This window comes from Anser cygnoides, chromosome 1 (assembly GCF_040182565.1).
Source record: "Anser cygnoides isolate HZ-2024a breed goose chromosome 1, Taihu_goose_T2T_genome, whole genome shotgun sequence".
Taxonomy (NCBI): domain Eukaryota; kingdom Metazoa; phylum Chordata; class Aves; order Anseriformes; family Anatidae; genus Anser; species Anser cygnoides.
The window spans coordinates 49,087,690-49,109,341 of NC_089873.1; the positions used below are offsets into that span (position 1 = coordinate 49,087,690).

The 21,652-nt window shown below is 42.7% G+C and overlaps 1 long non-coding RNA gene across 5 annotated transcripts in view; it reads left to right on the forward strand.

Moving 5' to 3' along the window:
• The window catches only part of LOC125182457 (uncharacterized), a 125,605-nt gene that overhangs the window by 59,179 nt on the left and 44,774 nt on the right, over positions 1 to 21,652 (forward strand). The window lies entirely within an intron of this gene.

Consider the following 21,652-nt stretch of genomic DNA (forward strand, 5'->3'; position numbering starts at 1 on the left):
TTCAGCCAGGGCAGTCTCCTAGTTTCTGATAGCAGTGTGATAAGGGCAGGTGTGGCCCTTCCCCTGCTAGATAAGTGGCCGCGTATATGTCATGTTCTCAAAATCTACCTGCCGCACCTCCAGGTATGTGTGAAATGAGTCACCTCACCGGAGGCTGCGTGTGTCCTGCTGCATGGCTGCTGCAGCCTGGCTCTGTCCCATGCTCACAGCACAGAGTGCTGTACATCCAGAGGTTGTAAATCTGTCCTAGCATCCACATACGTGCCGTCCCACCTTGTGTCTGTCTGTCGTGGTGGGGAGACCTGCCTGGATGTAGAGGAGATGAACGTTGCAAGGTGGTGGAAGGGCTGTGAGTCCCTCAGAAGAAACACGGGTGCAGGTTGCCCATCCCCTGGCTTGTGGCTTACTTCATGCTCACGTGCCAGAGGCTCTCCAGAAGGTGGTGTTAAGACGGGGCTGCAGCCTGGCTGAGCCGTTCAGTGTGTTCATGAGCTCACCGCCCTGTGCTGAAAAACTCTGACTCACTCGCTAGGATTTCATCCATTAGGGTAATTAAAAAGTAAAAAGAGACGAGGCAAAGCTAATGAACCTTCTTTAATAATTTCAGTGAACATCTCTTGAGCAGAAACAGAGGAGGAATCATTTCATTTTACAATAATTAGACTCTAATTCATTGAAGCTTCCAAAGCGACTAGGTTTTGGAAGTGTAAGAAGCTGTGTCTGACCAAATTCCAAATTCCAAGGCGGAGGTCACAGCCTGTTATCAAACACACAAAGTCTCAACATTTTTTCTCATGTTAGGAGTGCAAACAGATGTTTTGAAGGAGTAACACGTACAAGATGTTTTGTAAGCAGCAGCCTGGAAGGGGAATACCTGTCTGTTTTTGCCTTGTGACTTCTGAGGAAAGGCAGGCCAGGAGCTCAGGTTTTCCTGAAATGGGGACTGTGAGCAGGAAAACCAAAGTAACCAATGTTACTTCCCTTGTTTCCTTTTCTCCTGCTATTTTTTTTTTCTCAGTCCTGTGCTTGGCTGTGTAAGCAGCCTGCTTTTTACTAATCTAAACCTCAAATTTGACTTTGTTGTTATGCAAAAACTTACAAAAAGGGTTATAAGTGTATCAAAACCTGAAAAGAATTTGTGCTGATGTGTAGGTGCTGGACTTTCCTGATTTCATCTGAATCATGTTGGAAAATAACCTACTGGAGGCTGGGAAAGGCATACTTAGTATGGTTCAGGATGAAAACTCACCAGCAGACAGATTCATCACAGAAACTGAGTATTACCCAGAGTCAGGCATTATCTAGGAAACAGTGCCTGACCTGAAGTTCTGGAGAAGCTTCAGGCTGTTGTCCCTTCCCCAAAACTGTGGGTCCATTCAATGGCTTAGGATGGTTCAGCTCAAGGACGGTGTCTACTGTGGTGACAGTAACTATGAAGTGCTCGGAATCAGGGAACTGCCTGCTAAAATATGAATAGCTCTAGGAATGGTTGAATGGATTAAGATGAAAAAAATGGCAAGAAACTTTGTAAAAGAGTCAGTTTTCTGTCTTGTTTTACTACCATGTGTCCATCCCTGGGCTTCCAATTCTGCTTGGGAGGAAAGGCCAAAAGGCCCTGTGTTTTTTAGGCTGCCTAGTGTTTTTGGAATGGGATGCCTCAGGGTGGGGGTCTGCTGGCACACTGCTGCCAAAAGCATCTGTGATGATTTTCTCTCTCCTGCTCCTGGCTGCACGGTGCCGCTTCCTCCCTCATATGGGCCCTGGTACTTAGCTGACTCTATGCTGATTCAGCTTGCAAAAGCAACAGAAAAGAAGTCTGCTTTTATGATTTCTTTTTTTAGTTTATTTTTCTGCCTCTATTGTAAGATGAATTGGTTCACTGAGGGCAGCCCAAGGGGAGAAGGAAGAACACATGACAGAAGGCTGTGAGAAGGAGCTGGGACACCCTCCTTTGGTTGCCATAAGATGTGAGATATACTCAGATTGCCTTTCTTGGGAATTGTACTCAAGTTGTGGTTCTGTGAGAACTGCCTACGTTAGTGCGAATCCTTTTAATACCATTTCCGTGGGTGGAAAAGGGGATGTGGGTTCAACAGGATTATTTTGACTGAACTGTGTGCAGAGCATGTACAGATAAGCAGGCACAAAGGAATGGGAACCTCAGCTTGGGTACGGAGAGATGAGGGCAGGAACCTTTTAACGAGAGCATTAGCTTTGATCAGAGCCCAAACTTTTGTAGACAGACAAAGGTGATGTAATGTTCCTGGGAGCTGGAAATTACTTCACCTAAAACACTCCTCTGAGTTTGACTCACAGAGAAAATGACTGTAGGTGAGATATATTTTGAAAACATCAGGGGGAGGATTTGGATCTTACCACTTCTTTTATTTAAGAGCCATAAATTCAAAGCTTATTTCTGGCACTCCACAAGACCAGTTGGCTTCCATAATGTCATAGAAGTGGGGTAGGAGATTGCCCCTGGGTAACTGTTCAGTAGAAGTAAGCGCAAGCAACAGAGGTTAAAGATCATGGACTCCTTTCCTAAAAGGCCCTTTATAAGAGCTTGATAGGTATTGCCCTGTGATGGCTTCAAGGGACCACAACTGTAAAAGGCGAGAAGTCCTTGTGTCAGCTGAACCTGGGGACCGAGGGCTGGCCCAGCAGGCTGGATGCCACTGCTCTCTCCTTGCTAAGAAAAAGCTGTATGGAAGCACAGCACACTGTGGCAGCGTGCCCTGGCAGGCGAGTCCTGTCTTTTAGGGATGCTGCTTTAGGGATGCTGCTCCCTAACACTGCAGCATGACAGCCATCAGTGATTAATCCTGGCCAGTAAGTGGCAAAGAAGCATGGTATTCATCTGAACTGTCAGTCAAGGTGGGGGATAAGAAATAAATGAGTTATTTGTATTTCTGACCATTTAAAATAACCAGTAAGTATGGCCAACAGCTAAGTAGTTGAACCTTATCAATAATAACCCTCTCTATTGTATTTCTTCAGTTTTTTCTGTCCAAGTGGGAAGTAGGGCTGATGAGTGCAGGCAGCGCTGAGGCTCTTACCCCTTCCGTGGGGTGTTTCAGAGGAAAGCAATAGAGCCATCTGTAGCACTGACAAATTCACTTCCACCTTCTGGAAAGAATCACTAACCTCCCTTTTGTGTCTCTGGGACAGGAAGAAGTACCCAGAACAAAGAGATTAGAAACAGGTGGAATCGCTGTTATGTTAGGAATTGGAAATCCTGGTTTTGAAGGGATTTAAGAAGGGGATTCAAACATTTTTCAAGTTCATTGCACATGCAAGGTTGCAGTGTTATGTGCAGCTGATGCACATAAGCCTTTCCCAAATACTACAGACATTAACAACAGCTCTCCAATAACTGTAAGAGGATACAAGTTTAGCAAGAATGTCAAGCATTTGTGGGAGCAGATAGTTTGAAAACACAACAGCTTTGCCTGGCCAGGTGGCTAAGTTTGCTTGATCGCGTTGACAGGAGGGTAAAGCAGTACAATGCACTGCATAGCTCGTTCCAGTTACCAGATGAGACTGGTTGGTACTGGCTGAACAGACGAGGCTGTTACTGCAGCTTTCCTCTCGCCACCTTTTATCTTAATTCATCCTGTTTTTCCTTTCTTCACAAATTACAAGGAACGGCTCTGTTAAAGAGCTCTTTTCTACCTCTAACTGTGCTCTGAAACATTATGATCTTGCAGTCACTGAGGAGCTACTGCATTATAGTGCAAGCTCTAGCACTGGTCAATAAAATCCAAAGAGCGGAGCAGCAAGAACCTAACAGCAGGAAGAGGACATGTCAGTGAGGAAGAGAAAAGCTGTCCAGCAGGAAGTGGAGCAAGGGCTGTAAGTCTCACAGCTCAAAAGGAAAGAGAAGCAGGGCTGTTTGGCATAGGAGGCACTTCAGTGGAATTGCTAACGACGGAAACAGAGCCTCTGCACTTTGGTAGAGTCAGGAAGAAAAAGGTGTCAGGGCACAGGGAAGCAGACAAAGAAGATGTGGCCACTTTCTTGTCTGCACCTCACTCATCCCTTTCATCCCAGCTGTTGTGCCAGCAGAAGTCTGTTCCTTCCTTCATTGAAGGTGTCCAGGAAAGCAGTGGAGGGGCTGTGCCATTATCTGAAATGCTCTCTGTTGTGATCAGATTAGGCAGTTCAATTGCTTTTGGAGGGTAAAACCTTTCTTGCCTTCATGCCTATCAGCCTAGTCCTTGTTCACCCTCTTTCTGCATAGTTCTTGACTGCAAGAGACAAAACACATGGGGCGATCTGCTGCTGAGCTTGTGGACTTGGATTGGGTGGGGAGGTGAACTGAAACAGCAACGACCAGTGTGCCAAAATAATCTCAGACAAGTAGAGCAAGCTCCCTGTGGAACTGAAGGTAGAAGTATCCATTCACTACAGGTGAACTGGAGGAGTCAGAGAGAGGAACAGCAGAAAACATGTGAGGAGTGCTGGTCCAAAGCAGCGGCTGACAAATTGAATCCTGAGGTCCTGAGGTCCAAATAGGTCTTTTTTTTTTTTTTTTTTTAATTTTTCCTTTTTTTTCTTTCTTTTCTTTTTCCTGGACTTCCACACTGTAGTGCCTGGCTGTGTCAGTGAGCAATACGGTACTGACATATTACAACTTCTTTTTGACTTCCACTAGTCTCAGTATCTTCTCTGTCTTGATAGTGTTTGTGTGCAGTGTCTAGCAGTGTGCCTGACTGCCAGTATCTTCCTTCATCTGCTCTAGATTTTTACTAATAAAGGTGATGATCCTTTGATGGTGTGTCAGCCGTCCTCAACCCATTGCTGATCGATGCCATTGAACTAGGCCTTCTGCAGTACCAGGTGTCTTGGGCTGGATTCCTGTCTGTAGGTTTTTTGGTTGTGTGGTGTTTTTTATTATTATTATATTTTTTTAATTATTTTTTTCCCCATTAATTTTGAAATCAGTTTAATTAAAGCAGAAAGTGCCTGCAGATCTGTCTTTGCAGCATGTGGGTGTTTTGGAGCTCTGGGGTCCCCAGTACACAAGGACAGGAAAGTATTAGAACGAGTCCAGAGGAGGGCCACAAGGCTGATCAGAGGGCTGGAGCACCTCTGCTGTGAAGACAGGCTGAGGGAGTCGGGGTTGTTCAGCCTGGAGAAGGGAAGGCCCCGGGGAGACCTGACAGCAGCCTGCCAGTGCCTAACGGGGGCCTCCAGGAAAGCTGGGGAGGGACTCCTTGTCAAGGGGTGTAGTGATAGGATAAGGCTTGAAACTAAAAGAGGGTAGGTTTAAATTAGATATAAGGAAGAAATTCTTCCCTCAGAGGGTGGTGAGGCCCTGGCACAGGCTGCCCAGAGAAGCTGTGGATGCCCCATCCCTGGAGGTGCTCAAGGCCAGGCTGGATGGGGCCTTGGGCAGCCTGCTCTGGTGGGAGGTGTCCCTGCTATGGCAGGGGGTTGGAACTGGGTGGTCTTTAAGGGCCCTTCCAACCAAAACCACTCTGTGATTCTGTGATTCTGAGTACAGTGGGCAGCTCCTGAGGCTGTGACGTTGATGTGAGAGGAATTAGGCCTGTTGTTCTGTCTTGGGAGGAAGACGAAGAAGTGGAACGTGTGCAAGGGGAGAGGGATAATGTGGGGAAGGGGACAAAACAACAGTTCAAGAAGTGCATGCTGACTTCAAACTGCTGGAAACATCCTGTTCAGGTGGCACAGGTAAGTGATGAGGTCTGTGCTTGCAAATGCTGCAAGTACCTGTGCATATCAACTCAGTGTAATCTTTTGTGGGGTTAATAGCAGTAAATGATCAACTTAGATTTTCCAGATTGTCTGGAGGTTAAATTTCTTTAAATCCCTTTGGGTGGAGGTAAAGCAAGTGCACAGCTTGGGCTGTGTGCTGTGACCTGTAACAGGATCTTGCTGGAATACACTAGCATGGGTGGCCTTCAGGAAGGAAGGCAGATGTTTATTGATATGAGGGGAGCGCAGGGGGGAGTAAAGGGAAGTTTAAAAATTAACAGAAAAAAACTTCGACTTTACAATTCCAAATAAGACCTTTCAGCTGTGACTGTCAGTAAAAAAAAAAAAAAGAAAAGCAGACCCACTGTAAGCCATGTGAAAAACACATGGAGAGTAGTGAAGCTGGAGCATCCTGAAGTCTGAACAAAACAAGCCTGCATGCACTGAACTGCAGTATGTTCATATGAATAAGAAGCACGAGGTGGGCGTAGCACAGCAGTTGTTCCACCCGCCAGCAATGCTGGGTGCATGGAGACACCTCTCAGGTGGGCATGGCGGTGGCTCTGGGAGCAGTGTGGCTGGCAGGTGAGGCAGCAGTGGGTTATGGAGGAGAAGCCACGTCCTGGCAAGATCATCAGACAGGATTCCAGTGGGGTTATGCTGCAGCTTTTGTGGGAGCGTGGCTGTGACTAATACAAAGAGTCCAGCCCCCGACAAAACAGCATGAAACAAGATGGTTGTAGGTTGGCATGCAGTGACTAAGAATAGTCTGCCTGGACATCTGTCCCAAATCGTAGTAGGCCTAGTTCTTGAAAGGAAGAGCATATAGCTGTGTTAGGGCCTTTTCTTCCTTCTTCTGCTCCCTTGTCCATCATTTTCAGGGATCTTGGTGCTGTCAAGTCAAAAAAAAAAAAAAAAGGCACAACAAAACAAAGCACTGAAGGAGTCACTTTTCAAGCAGAAGAACAAGGCATGCTGCTGGCATCGCTTTGGTACGGCTGACCTTTCCAATTTCCAGATTAATTTGTTGCTCCCAGGAAGTCTGGAGACACCTGAAGAGTCTGGTCCATGTGCTGATGGGAAACGAACAGAGCTTGTCTTGTGGCTTGTCTACTGCTAAATACAATTTAGTTGTGTGACAAGAAATTATCCCAAACCCCAAACCACTTGTGTGTTTTCTTTTGTTTTTCTTAATCTGATTAAGTGCAGTTGGATTAATATATTTGGTGTCAGAGAGATCTAATGACACTAAGCTGCTCATACGGGACACCCCATCCTTTTATAGGATGTTTCTGTGTGTCTGTAATGCCAGAGCACAGACTGGATGTTTGCTGTCACTGAGGGTAGCTATCTGCTCAGTGTCCCAGGCAGCAGGCAATATTGTTCTTGAAAAGGGGTAGGGATGAACTGGTGGAGCCCAAGCAGGGACAGTCTGCACGGCTTGACCTTCTTCTTCCTGGTCTCCCTCCAACCTTTCTTTTTCTCCAGTGGACAGAGCTCATTGCATTTTGACTGTGAATACAAGTTGCTGGTGCTCTGCATGTGGGTCCCTCACTTCTGGATCAGAGCCTGGTTTTTGAACACCTTGAATGCCAGCATGATGGGAGGTAAGAGGACCCTGCACTTTAAAGTGCTGCTTTCCAAACCCTGTGCTGCAAATATCAGCTCTTGGCAGAGCCAAATCATTTCTGTTAACTGAAGGGCTGGGAATGCATCTTGCTACTTCTTATGTATGGGAACAGCAATGAAAGAAGCCCCAAGAATATTTGGAAATGCAGCACAGGCATCCTGCAACAGGATGGCCAGATAAAAGCTAGAGTCCAGCCAGCCCTCTCAAATTATCTGCTTTTGATGGGAAATCATGAGGTCTTCTTTATTAAGGGCTGACAGATGCCAAAGGAGTGGAGACAGAAGGCTTTCATGGGTAGATTACCATTAGGAAAGTCTGGTTATAATCTGGAGCAGAGACAGTAGACTACAAGGCTTGAGGGCCCTTTCAGATAGTGTTGATAGAGAGCTTGATCTGAATAAAGTGTGGGTAAAGGACTGGCAAGACTCTGTTGTGGCTGGGCTGATGAGAAAGGTTGGCTGCATTGTGCACAGGCAGGCAGGCTGTTAGACTCCCAGTCACGACTGATTTTAAGCCTGGCTTGTCAGACACAGCTTCTGAATTGCATTTGTTACGGAGGTGGGCTCTTAGACCTTGGATCCTGTGTCTCAAGACTCTCATGTTGTCCTTCTGCATGCAGCTGTAGCCCTGCAGCAACTTTGTGGGCATCTGATCAGGAATTTTGCTCTGAAGAGCCATCACAGTGGGGAAGAGTATCTGTCTGTGCAGCTGCTCACCCAGGCACTGAGGAAATCAATGCCTGTCTTCAGGTTCTGCTCTCTCTCTTTCTCAGCATTTTGTCTTTAATGTTTGTCAAAGAGATTCTGAGAAATGGAGGATAAGATTAATCCAGAACAAGCCGGGAGAGTACCTGCCCCATTGCAAGGCTGGCAGTGCGGGGCATGCGGCTGTGCAGAGCCCAGCAAGCTCACCTGCTGACACCCACTTTTGTTGCCTTCTCACGGCTACATCCCAGTTTCACCCAGCACTGCCAGGTTTCTCCTACTCCTTGGCTCTGTGCAGGTTGTCCATTCAGGTGTTACTCGCTTGCTGGCTGTGTTTGCCATGTGGCAGTAGCAGATGGAAAAGCCTGCAGGATATGCATCTCCAAGCCAGCGACTGTGCGTGCTCCTTGTTTTTCAAGGACCCCATCCCATATAGCAGTCTCCAGTGCCACTGGCTGCCCTTTCCCCCCACTGCCGTCAGTGCCGAGATGGAGATGGCATTATAGAATCATAGAACCACAGAATATCCCAAGCTGGAAGGGACCCACAAGGATCATCGAGTCCAACTCCTGGGTCCCCAGAGGACCAGCCAAAAAAATCAGACCATGAATGCTATGTTACTCTAAAATGTGAGGATTGATCAGGAATGACGTTCAAAAGTTAATACTTTTTATATAGACAGAGAGAGAATTGCTTTTGAGCAGAGTACTAGGTCGTGCTTTCCTTGGCTAAAGAAGTTTTGGATTTTTTTCAGTAGCTGGCAAATGCTCCTTACTTGCCCCCTGCTCTTAATGTGAAGCTGGCTTCTTTCCATCTTGCACAGAAGTTTTATTAACAGGGGCTTGGAAGCAGAGCAGATGTGATGCACTGTGAAAAGCTGTGCAAAAAACTGTTTTTTTTGTCTAGGGAAACTGAGGCACAGACAGACTCAGTGCTAATGGTTACACAGTGAATCATGTAGCAGAACTAAAATTAAACATGAGCTTATTAGGTCTTCTGCTTGCCTATCAGCTCATACTGCTGTTTTGTAATGTTGATAACACCAGGATGATGGTTTTGGTTGTTTAGAGCTAAGGCATTTGCACTTTTTATGGTTACTTCAACCAGAAATATGTACCAAAGTTGAGTTGCTTGGACTGCACATACGTCCCCCACAGACTGATGCAGTATGGTTGGTTAGTATGATCACTGACCTTAGGGGGAGTTCGCGTCCTTGTACACAGAGTTTTACAGGATGCTTTTTAGTCATCTGCTGGCTACAGCCTTTTTCTTCAATATATAACAAAAATTTTAAATAAAGAGGTCTTCTGCAGCTAAGAAGATCAGAAGGAATTACTGTTCTTAACCAAAAAAAGACATTATCCAAAATAATTGTATCAGATGCTAGGAGGAAAAGGATTCAGGGAATCCTTTGTGAAATAATTAGTCATATAAATCAAACCTACTCGATATGCATATGCAGGATGGATCCCTAGATAGAAAATGTATTTCAGACAACCTAAATGCTGACAAATATAATCAGCTTGATGAAGTTTCTTGTGCAGTATGTGTGCTTAATTTCAAATAGTTTTAATCGATATTTTTATTTCTGGAAGGGAACTTTCATATAGTGCTTGTGCTACTGCTTTCAATCAAGTCCCACAATTGTTATGCCAGTCTTGGTAACATCTATCAAGATAACTTAATCTAAGAGTTATTAATTTTGAATATAAGTGTCTTGTAGTTGATTTCAGTGAAGCATCAGAACAGTACTTAGGCACATGCTTAAACGCTTTAAAATACTATTTTTACATCCCGGTCAGTAAGGTGTTATATATATACTTTTTTTGGAATGTGTGTTTGTTTCTTTATGTGGCATTCTGTATAATGCATATGCACTGTGTGTCTAGTAAAGGACAGTATTAAAAAAATACTGTTTTGTTTAATAGAATGAGAATGGCATCTGGTAGGTATTATTGTAGAATCATAGAATGGCTTGGGTATGAAGGGACCTTAAAGACCACCCAGTTCCAACCCCCTGCCATGGGCAGGGACACCTCCCACCAGACCAGGTTGCCCGGGACCTCATCCAGCCTGGCCTTGAGCACCTCCAGGGATGGGGCATCCACAGCTTCTCTGGGCAGCCTGTGCCAGTGCCTCACCACACTCTGAGAGAAGAATTTCCTCTTAACACCCAATCTGAATCTCCCCTCTTTTAGTTTAAAACCATCCCCCTTTGCCCTGTCATTATCTGCCCAAGCAAAGAGTTGCTCTTCATCTTTTTTATAAGCCCCCTTTAAGTATTGAAAAGCTGCAATATATTAAAGAAGCTGTCTTTTAGTTCATAGAAATTAGAGATAAGAAGGAACAGTTAATTATTTCTGACAAAAGAGTGTCCTGTAATGCATTTTCTAGTACTTCAGGACAGAATTCAAGTGGTTGGTAATACTTCATATTCAGCCGAAGCTTCTTGTGGATTAATTTCTTTTCAAAATTCAGTTTTCTTATTATGTTAAATAACTGTTTGATTGTCATATGCAATCCATGGGATCTCAGAATTGTCTCACAGGGACTAAATGAGTTTTCAGTTCTGCAAGTATACAATGGTAGTGTGATATCTGGGCTATTGGACCGCTGCAACATCATTCAGAACTCATGTTTGAAGTGTATTTAGGCCAGCTTGGGTGTCACTTCATGTTGTAATTTAGATTACACAAAAGGGTGATTTTGCAGGGTGGGGAAGCCAGATGTCTAAATCCCACTGACTTTCAGAAAAAGTTGTGAACATAACTTCCTTTTGTGCTTTTTTACAAACACAAGTGTGGAGTTCATGTAGTTTTGCTTTCTTTGTCCCACGCTCATGTGATCTGTTTCTGGTGTTAATCAGAACTATTGTTCTCATCTGGGCTGGTCCTGCAGAGTGGTGAGTTGTTAATCAAACAGTGCATGCCATCTGCTTTAAACCATGTACAGTATTCCAGGGGTAACCAAGGATAAGTGCTCTGGAGTCTGAACCGGTTTCCTGTTATCCTCTCTATTTTATGAAATGGACAGCTTCCCAAGCCTGTTTAAATAAACAGAATTGAGAAAGAAAAATGCTTGTTTTCATGACTGGGTGTTGGAGATGTATGTACCAGGGCTTGTTTTTCTTTCCCTGGGCATGATGAAACAGTACCTCATAGCCACCTTATTTTGCTTGGCCCTGCTCCTTAGTTTCCAGTTTTATGTGGATGCAAAACAATACAAAAGAACCTAAGCCAGATCATATTTGGGAACCTTTCACTTAAAACAAGTCCACAGTGGCACACAGATTTGCACCACACAGTAGAAAATGTGAATTGCAACTACTTCAGCTGTTTTGACATAAAGTTCTATGGGAAATAATTCTTGGACTGAATTTTCCTTGAGGTCCAACAACCCTTTTTAGATTCCTTTTCTTTCTAACATCATTTTTACTCCAGTTGCTGTTGTTGAACCGGTCTTCAGTTCAACTCAGAAACAGCTTGATCAGCCCCCTTGAGGGACAGGCAGTCACAGGAGGGACAGGGACTTCCTACGTTGACTTCATGGCTGGACCTGGTGTGGCTGGACCTTGTGAGGCTGTGGGATCAGGGTCACAGTACGTGTATTTGTGTGACTGTGCAGGCTTTTCTATCCATCTGGTGTTTTAACTGTTGTTGTGTGCATTTCTTTAGCGCCACTGCCAACTTAATCAACTGCTCCTGGCTTCCCATTCATGTCGCTGCACTGCTTCTTCCACTGTGCTGTCAGGTCTTTCTGGGCACTTGAACGCCTAATAGTGCTGGGAAGGGATCCATCTGCAAATGACCATTTATTTTGCTGGGTTGTTTTACAGATGGATCAGCTCTTTGATCAGGTTCATCGCATGGCTGCTCGAACAGCTTGGCTGGCGGAGCAGAGAGGGAGGTAAGATGGAGAAGTTACTGAAACCAGCAGAAACAGCACTGGTGGCAGAGGTGAAACCCATCTGTTATCGCTCGGCCATGAAGTGCTTAGACCACAGGCATATCTTGCTGTCCTTTTCACTAAATCATTTAGTCCTGCATAATGTGCACTGAGTAAAAAATCCTGGTTTACGTTTTTAAGAGCACCATTATTTCATCTGCTCCTCCAAAGAACCTTGAGGACTTTTTTAGAGCCCCCTTTAATAAACGGCCAAACCATGCCCAAGAGACTCAGGCCAGCTTCCTGCATTTGCTGTTAACAGGAGAATCCAGCCACAAGTGATGAATAAGGGGTATTGGCAGAGGAGCTACTGGATGATATTGATGATTCTGCTTGGATGCAGCTTCTGAATTTTGTGGCAAGTGATAACATGCTGAATGGCTATATCCTCTGTTATTCCTTGGTTTCTCTTGTCGTGCTGTATTTTTCACAGTAAGCAGAACTGAAGTCACTTCAATAATAGCTTTTTTGACACTGGAGAATATTTAAGTTGTTGTCTTGCTTTCCCTCTGACCCATAGTCATTTGAATTGAAGTAGATGATAGATTGAGGATATCTTCCAACATCAGAAATATGTTTAATCATTCAGATCAGTGGTAAGTTGTTTACAGATGTGATTATTTTTCAAAACTAAAGAAATTGTTCTAAGTGGAGAGAATAAAATATGCATTTCAGTAGCTTACAATAAATGGAATAGGAAAGAGAGAAGACTGTCTTAAATTTGATTCCCTTCATTGCTCTTCAAATAAGGTACAAATATTTAATTAATTTAAATAACATTTTCTCACTTTTGTCTTACGTGAACACTTCTGAAAGCAATATATTCAGCTGCACAAATTTCATTTGAAAATCTTCTTTTCCCTTGTCATCCTGATCTCTGTGGAAATTTAGACTTCAGATATGACAAGTAAAACAATCATCCTTGAAGTAGTTGCTTCCAGCGTCAAGAGACTAAGCGAATAATGGAAAAGCATTATTTTTCATATATTGTACTTGACGTACAAAAACCCTTGGATTTCTTTTTGCTTGCATATTTTTAGACAAATTTATGTTTGATTGACTAAGAAAAAAGTATCTCCACGAGTAACGCTGTTTGCCTCTGCCTATTGCTTGTCCAATTAAATGAGATATTCTTACATTATTTTTAAACAGTTGGTCTTAAGCAACTTCAGACATGTACTTAACACCAGCTACCTCTGCAGGTGCATGCACGACATTTGTTTATACTGTTATTGCATGAACGTGAGAGTTATATTCATGGAAGAGGTTGGCATTTGCACAGTGTGGGTCCTGTGCTCTGAAATTCTCAGTACAATGCATTGGCTTCTCAGAAATAAGCTGGTGAGCTGAAAAGGGAGAAAAATGGTTCATGCACAAGCTGGCAGATGTAGTTTCTCTCCTGCTAACCCTGAAAGGACTCCTTATGTTTTAATGGATTATTTTTAAAAGAAATAAGGGGGCTTATGTTTCTTTTTCCCTTTTAAATGATCTCAGCTGTTGCAGGTCTATCTAGAAGCCTGTGTCAGAAGGCAGTTTTAAGAAAAATGCTGGTTACTTAGTATTATCCACACTGTTGAGGAAGAACTTGCAACAGCTATGGTGTTCTTCCTGTCATGGCAATGGACTGCTTCAAGTTCAATTTGTGGTTTCCGATAGTCCCAGGTTTTATTTTTCAAAATTTCTGTTCAGTCTTTCCTCACTAAGAATTTGTACAATGAATTATCCCTGAGTACAGCACTTTGAACTTAACCATTACTGAATTACACACTACCTGTCCTGTGGTTTTTGAAGGTCATTTTGAATTTTGTTTCTACTGCGTGGTGCTTGCAACACTTTGCAGCTTTGTTTTTCAAACAAACTTTGTTTTGTTTTGTTTTGTTTTTCAAACTTTGTCTGAAAGGTGTCTTCGCCGCCTTATCAGCCAAGAGAGTAATAAAACCACAGAATAAGACCAATATACTTCTGTCTCACACAAAGCTATTTAATGCACTCTTACAGTGTCATAAAGAAGCTTTGAAAATTACTCTCTGAATACATTTTTCCAACATGTTTTGCACATATCATATAAAACCTGTAACATGTTTGATCATGTGAATGTCGTGTGAGACAATATCAAAAGCCTTATTAAAGTGATGGCTGTATCATCTCTGCTGTATTTCCTACAGCCATAAAGTATTTTTCCTTCTAACAATCCTAAAAAAATGGATGCTCTTTCCTTGTTGTTCAGTTCAGCTGGCTATTTATAGAAAATAGAAGTATTGACATAGGCAGGTTTTGCTAGAATGAACAAAATGTAAGTTTTTGTTCAAATGCATGTTTTTATTTGCTTAAAATTTTAGGAACAAGCCAAATTGTTCAGTAAATAAAATTCACTTACGACCTGCTGTTCAACCTTGCCATGCCCTCAAAGCTGGTGGTGTTGCAAAATATAGATCTCTCCTGGAATTAAATACTTTGAGGTTTCTGAGAAGACAATATTGGTTGTTTCCTACCAAACTGAAAGGAAGTTACAACTTTAATGATTGTGTCTGGATTATGGGATGTTACAAGGCAAGTTTAAGTAATTACAAATTCCCTTTTTTCAGAGGCATCTTGGAAGAACGCCAAACAAGGATTTTGTTTTCAGTAACTACCAGAATTAGATTTCTCCTGTTGTTTTGATTTTGAATTTTGGATTGTAGAAGAAGTAGATAGTTGGTGTTTCTGACTATCAGGATGTGAGGAGTTTTATGTATATGTAACTTAAAAAAATTTATATTCCTGTTTTTTGAACTCAATGTATTCTGCAATACAGATTAAGCCATAAAATATCAATAGCTACACATTTTCTTCAGTAATGTGAGATTTGTCTGCAACTTTTCTCCATGTGTGAGTAGGCTGATCTGTTTTTTTTTTATCTGAGTGGATACAATAAATTTCATGGTGAAAAACTGTCTACTGGAAACATGTGAAGTCCCTTTATGGTGGCAGGGTGTATTAGTTCCTACCTCAGCATGGATAGACTGACGTGGCCACCTTATTTCCTTTTATTTTCTTTTTTTAATACCTCTCCAGACTCTTATGGTGAAAGATTCATAGTTAGATCTTCCTAACTTCACATCTTCGTGGGTTCAAAGACATTTTAAATATTTTCATTTGCAGTACATTTAAAGCATAGATCCTTGTATCTCTTCCTCTTCCACTCCAAGCCCTTTGCCAGAAACCTTTGATTTGGTGCCATAACAGCACAGTATCAGGGAGCTGCTGTTATAAAACCCAGGAGGATTTGTTTCTCTGGGTAGTTTTGATTGCTACAGAGCTTGTTAGGCAGTAAAATTATAGAGGTTGCTTAAGGCTTTTGCTGTATTGGTGAAGCACGCTGATAGATCCGTTGCAACATTTCCTTAGACTAAGGTTATTTTTTAGAACTATGGTCAACTTGAATGCAGTAAAAATGATCAGAAGTCTCTAGAACACAATCTGTGATGAAAAACTGAGAGGACCAGGTTTGTTCAGCTTGAAGAAAAGGAGGCTGAAGAGGGATATGATAACAATCTTCAAATACGTGAAAGGTTATTGTAAAGGGAAAAGGTCTAAGCCTCTGCTTGTCTCATACTTCTTGTCTTTTAAATCCAGCCCAGCAAAGTTACCAGATCTAAGATTTGTGTTATTACTAGTACTACTGTGGAGCTGTTGGTGATGTTGTCAGCACTGAGCCAACAGTTATTTTGCCAGCTGAAACTGAAGTCTTGTCTGCAAGCCATTGCTTCTAAAAGAGCAACTACAGGAACCTCCGAGTGCTACGTGATTGAGCCTCTGAAGGCAGGTTCTGCTCTCACCCTCTATTAGCCTTTTCCTTGCACCTCTCTCTTCTCTCACTCTTCTGGGAACCAGCTAGTGTTGCAGTTAAGTTGAGGTTAAGGCTGGCTAAGTTTTAGTGAAAAAATAGATGAGAAAATAGTGTAGGGAAGTACTATGGTAGTGCATATAAGGAACAGGTACAGGTGCAGTTGACAGTTACCAGCTTGTGCTAGAACTCATTTGATGGCTTTCTGCCTGGGGAGATTGCAAAACTGCCCAAGTTTTGCACAGCTGATCGGTAGTAATCTTTTCTTTATTGCTAAAATAAAGAATGACAAAACAGAGGGGGACTGATAACCTCTGCTCTTGTGCACAAATGAGGAAAATCTTCCTGTTGGGAGGCACCCACTAATATTTATTTTTCCCCAGCTTCCAGGAAGTAGAGGCATATGCCTCTCCTAAAGCTTTCTGGCCCCCATTCACTGCCTCCTGGCAGTTTTTGTTCTGGTGAAACATTCCGAGGCAGGAGGCAGATTGCAGGGTCCCACAGGACTCACACCCTGGCTGCCTGTTTGCTGTTACATCTCCTTGCTGACCCTGAGGGGTCCCAGCGTTCAGCAGCCAAACTAACAGGAATGTGCTCAAAGATAGTAGACCTCCTTTTATTTTTTTAAACTCACATATTTCGAAAAAGATCTTTTGGATCCTGAGATAACTTGGGCAATTTTTGTTTTTCCGTCCAGTGTCCTTTTCCAAATTGTCCCCAGTCTGACATCAGCAGTCACCATCAGATTGCTCACATATTTAAGTCAGTCAGGCTGCTGGCTGATCAGTCATTTGGTAGACGTTCAGACATATGCTATGGTTTCAGATCAGCAGGCTTTAGGACAGGAGAAGCTTACCATTATTAGACATTTACAGGAAAAAAACAGTCTGCCTTTCTTAAAATCCCAGATCATTTCCTTGCAGAGGAAGAGTAAGTTGCAATCATATTGTAAATATTATAGGCTATTTTTGGTGTTCAGACATCTGCTGTGGACTCAGCTATGGTTTCACAGTGAGCTTAAGACCACATTGCTGTTGAAAATAGTGGTTCTGCCTTTCAAATATATTGATGAACCCTCATTTGGATCATCCAGTTGTTATGAATTAGCCCCTGGCTGCATGCATGTGACAGCTGATGTAAGGGCAGGAGCAGACAGGGAGGAAAGGGATGATGGCACCCGTGGAGGACACAGAGCATGGCTTGTCACGGTGGCTGGGTGCGAGACCTCAGGCTCACAACCTGGCTCAGATCAGGCTGCGGGATCCGTGCCAGCTCTGTCTGCTTTGTCCAGTTCTCTGCCCTGCACTGGCAGAGCTGTTTGTCCCATTTGCCCAACACATTGTGAGCTGTTGCTTTCATAAGATCATGGGAACTTGTCCACCTCATATTTTCAAATTCCCTTTACCTAGGCTAGATCAAAGAACAGCTTTTCTGTCTCTCCTCTTTGCATTTGGACGGACTCCTCTGCCAACTGTGAAGAATTATGTTGTTTTTCAGCAATGCAACTACTTTGCCCTTGCTAACTCTTAGTGCTTTGATGTGCCAGGCTGATAGATGGGCTCTCCTGAATGGTCTTTTCTATCAGCATACTAGGAAACTTTTCCTTGCTTTCCCTCTTTCTGGATTTTAGAGAGAGAGGTAGTAGCATTAAAAAAGGCAAGAGTGGTGGGTCATCCTCTCAGACTTCATGCAAATTCTGTCTCCTTGTGGATGTTTCTATAGGTGACTTGACTGGATTACCTGATCGTTTTTGCTGACTGAAGTCCAATTAATTACAAATGACCCTGAGCGATAAGGCTCCACAGGTGTCTATTTTCAGAGTGGAAGATCACATTAAGAAATTATCAAATTAATTGGAAGTGACTGGAGTAAACATGAGAGGTGGTTTATTTATTTGTGGGTTGCTACTTCATTCTATTGCATTCTTGTTGTGTACACAATTAAAGCAAACAAGTGGCTGCATAGCTACAAAGGACAGCTTTGGGCTTGCAGCACTGTAGTTCAATGGCCACACAAACTGGCTAAGCCAGCCTCAGACGGATTCAGTCTTCTGGTTCCTTTTCCCAGGCACTTGCAAGTGCCCTTGTCTTTGTGCATATGAGGTGCGATATGTGGAGGATGCATCCCTCAAAAACTAACTTGAGCAAAACAAAGGCAAAATCTACTTTTCAGCTGGGTAAGTTCCCCAGTCCTGTTTATTGTAAGGCCACGAAAAACATCTTTCTCTGCTAAAAGGAAATGGAGACTCAGGATGGGAAAGAGCAGGTGGACCCATGGTATACTGGACTGCTTCTTGGGGCGGCAGAGCAAGGTAATGCTAAAACAAAGTGGTTTTTGAGCATGAGTTAAGGTATTTGATGGCAAGTCTGTTTAAGCACCTTCTGGACACCAGCCCATCTTCCAGGCAGCTTATTCTAGTCTCCCAGTTTGCTCTTTGTCCATCTGTGGAATGATCCAGCTGAAAAAAGCAGGGTTCAAGTGGGAATTGGAGATGTAGTCAACCTCAAACCTGTTTACTCCAGGGCCTCCCAAGCCTGCGCCCTCAAGAAGAAGAGAATAGGATCAAACTGTGTTTGGTGGGAAGAAGGTGGGAATTGTTTAAGTTGGCATTGTCACTAAAGATCAGCAAACTAAAGGAGAAATGCATTTGCTCACATGAGGAAAGCAGTAATTATTGATATAAACACTTTTTTTTTTTTAACAATCGTTCTAAAACTGCATCTTGAAATGAAAGGACTTCATTTTTCATTGTGAAAGCCAAAGCATTCATTCATATGTGCTGAGAGTCTGTTTCATAACTCACATTTTTAGTCACTGGGCTTCTCTTTACTATTTTTAATTTTCCTCTATAGCTGCTGTGTTTCTTCTGACTCTCTCTACTGAGGCATATGTGAGTCTTCTATTTTATTTTATTTTTCCTACTTTGTTTCATTCACTGAAACATGTGACCTGTTCTGTTCTGGAGTATTTTAAGTCCCTCATCCATGAACTACAATGGTTGGATTCTGTTAATCTTACAGGGGGAGAAAAAAGAAAATACAGGAAAAAGGCTATGATTTGGAAGTGAGGTTTATGTTCTAATATTCTCTCTCCTTGCTTATGTAAAATTCTCTTTGCCAGTGATGGACTCATCATCATATAATGAATAGGGCAGACTGAAATCGAGATCAGAAAAAATAGTTCCCTAATTAATGTTCTCAGTACTTTTCTTTACTAGGTAATCCAACTGCTTTCTTTTTCAGGAAGATGAGCTATCTGTTTTTCAGGAGGCATGGTGCTTTGTAATGACTTGCCATGTGACCTTTCACCATGCAGTAGAAGAGGAAATACGGCTGAGAATTCCTGGTCCCCAGCCCTGGATTTAAACTTCTCCATCTTCAGGCATATTTCTGGGCTCTGTCCTGGAGTTATCTTGCTTACCTGCTGATGCGGTTGGTTAAAATGACAGACTGTGAACAGGGGAAACAAGGGAGGTTTATGGATCAGTGGGATACTTGTGCACTGATCAGTGCACTTACACTTGCTACCCACAAAGTAAATTGCCTTTTGGCATCCTCTGTGAGGGATTGATTTACACAAACAACATAATTCTGGTCAGCTGAGCAGTTTTCTGTAATGGTGCAGAAGCCAAAATTGACACCATTCAATGTGGATACATCCTCTTACCTATCATGAGACCTATTGTGCAAAATACATAACCAGTGTAACCATATACCAGAGTGAGCTGCACATAGCTGGTGTCACACTCTGAAGTCATCCATTATTTTCAGAAGGCTTTGCTTGTCTGGTCTCTTTAGCCTCTCAAAAATAGGTTTATATTAATAACTTTATGGTAGGCATTTTATGTTGAAATATGTTCCTACTATATTAGGATTTTAGTCCATCCAATAAATGTCCACTGTGGTAAACAATAGAACACAGTGTGCGCTAAACTTAGAGGGAAGATTCTTAGTCCTAAGTTATTTGCCAAAATCTCATTTATTTTGGCAGCATCAGCTAGCTTTTAAGTAGTAAATGAATTGCTGAGTATGTCTAAAGAAGAGCCTGTCAAGTGATCGGTATTCGATTCCAATAGCTTCATCAGGAAAGAGATACCAGCACAAATGCAGGAAGTCTTTCTTCATTCGTCAGTCTTCATAATTGAGAGTGAAGCAGCTATAAATTACATCTTTCCTCTGGTGGGAGCTGCTCACGGTGGATGAGTGTTACGCTATGGTGTTATCCCTGCTATTGATGGTTTTTCATACTCACTTACTCAGACTTCCTGTGTTACTGATTTTAATTCCTTGTGAAAGTGCAATGGCATAAGAATTGATCTGTGCTGGTCCAGTGAGAAATCTCTCATGAATGGATTATGATAAAGTTGTCCTTTTATAGGAACTAGAGAAGCTATGAAATTAACAATTGATTGCCTCACTTTTCAATTAGTCTGAGCACTGTGACAGGAATATCACTGCTCTGCTCCTCCGTCTTTCTAATGCGGGAAGACTCAGCGACTAGGAGAGATTCTAGCATCAGGTCCTTTCTTCATTATGTGCTAATTCTGCATGTAACCTGGGTTTTCCCCTTCCACATGGGATGCATTGTTGAATCTAATGCTACTGTCAGAGGCCACAAATGAAAGCACTGTCACAAGCTAGCTTGAGGTGGCTTTGCATCAGCTGTTAGTGCCAGGTGGATTCAGTGAAGGAGTGTACTCACACTGAGGTAATCAGTCTTTTAACACCTTCCAGAAGTCTTCTGGCAGTCATTCCTATGTACTACTTACCTGTGCTGACTCTTTCTTTGCATCGTTGGCCAGAAACGGGAGACTTAAAACCTTTGCTTAGCATATATTATCAGGACCTGCCTCTAATCTCTTCATTTTCATTCTTCTCTACATTTTAAGTGGCCCTTAGAAATCCATAGAAGAATCCATAGAAGTTCTGCATACCAGTTGCTTACCTGCAGGAACCCATCAGGTGCCCAGCCGATGATGGTCTGAGCTGTAGAGAACAAAAACTGCTACTTTAACAGTGCAGAAGGAACACCAAGTATCAACCTGCTCCTGTTTGACCAGAGGGTTGGGGGATCTAAAGATCAGTGTGGAGAAGAGATAAAGGGGCTGAAGGGAAGTGTGACTTTGCTAGGGTTTTAAGTGCTACTTTTTTCTACCTATTTCTGGGATCCCTTTTTCATTTGTGCACTTCAAAATAGCTGGCATATGGAGAAAAAAAGAGGGGAATTGCACTTCTTAGCCGGTTAATTAGTTGTAGACTTAAAACATAGTGGTCACCCCTTGATCAGATCAAAACTGCCAGGTGGTTGCGTGTTGTCCCTACCTGTTCAGACCACTTGCCCATTTAGACATCATGTGTATTATTGTGCACCAGACTATTGCCTGGTTGATTTTAGTTTCTTTCTGGAGAGGAATAAGACAGAATTTTTCACTTGCTAAGACTTATAGGCAGTAATCCTTCTGTCAGATAAACATCTCGTCTGCTTCTGTAGCTTGCAGTCCCTGTCTAGTCACTCAATTAACTGAGCTCCTTCAGTGTAAAACAAAGAAACATTTCCATGATACCAATGGAAGGTGTCACACCATAGATAAATTGTTTTTTCTTCTGTTGTTTAAGGATGAGGTCTTGCAGCATGGCTCAGCTGTTGTAATGGTCACTGTCATGTGAAAAAAGACTAGTTTCTTTCACTTCTCCCTCTCTCCCTTTTTCTACTTTACCTCCCATCTTGAGCTGCTCAGATCCCACCACCTTCTTTTCTGGCACTTGTCTTACCCTTGGCCAGTTCACCTCACCAAGCCCACAAAGAACTAACTCAACCCAAGAAAGTGAA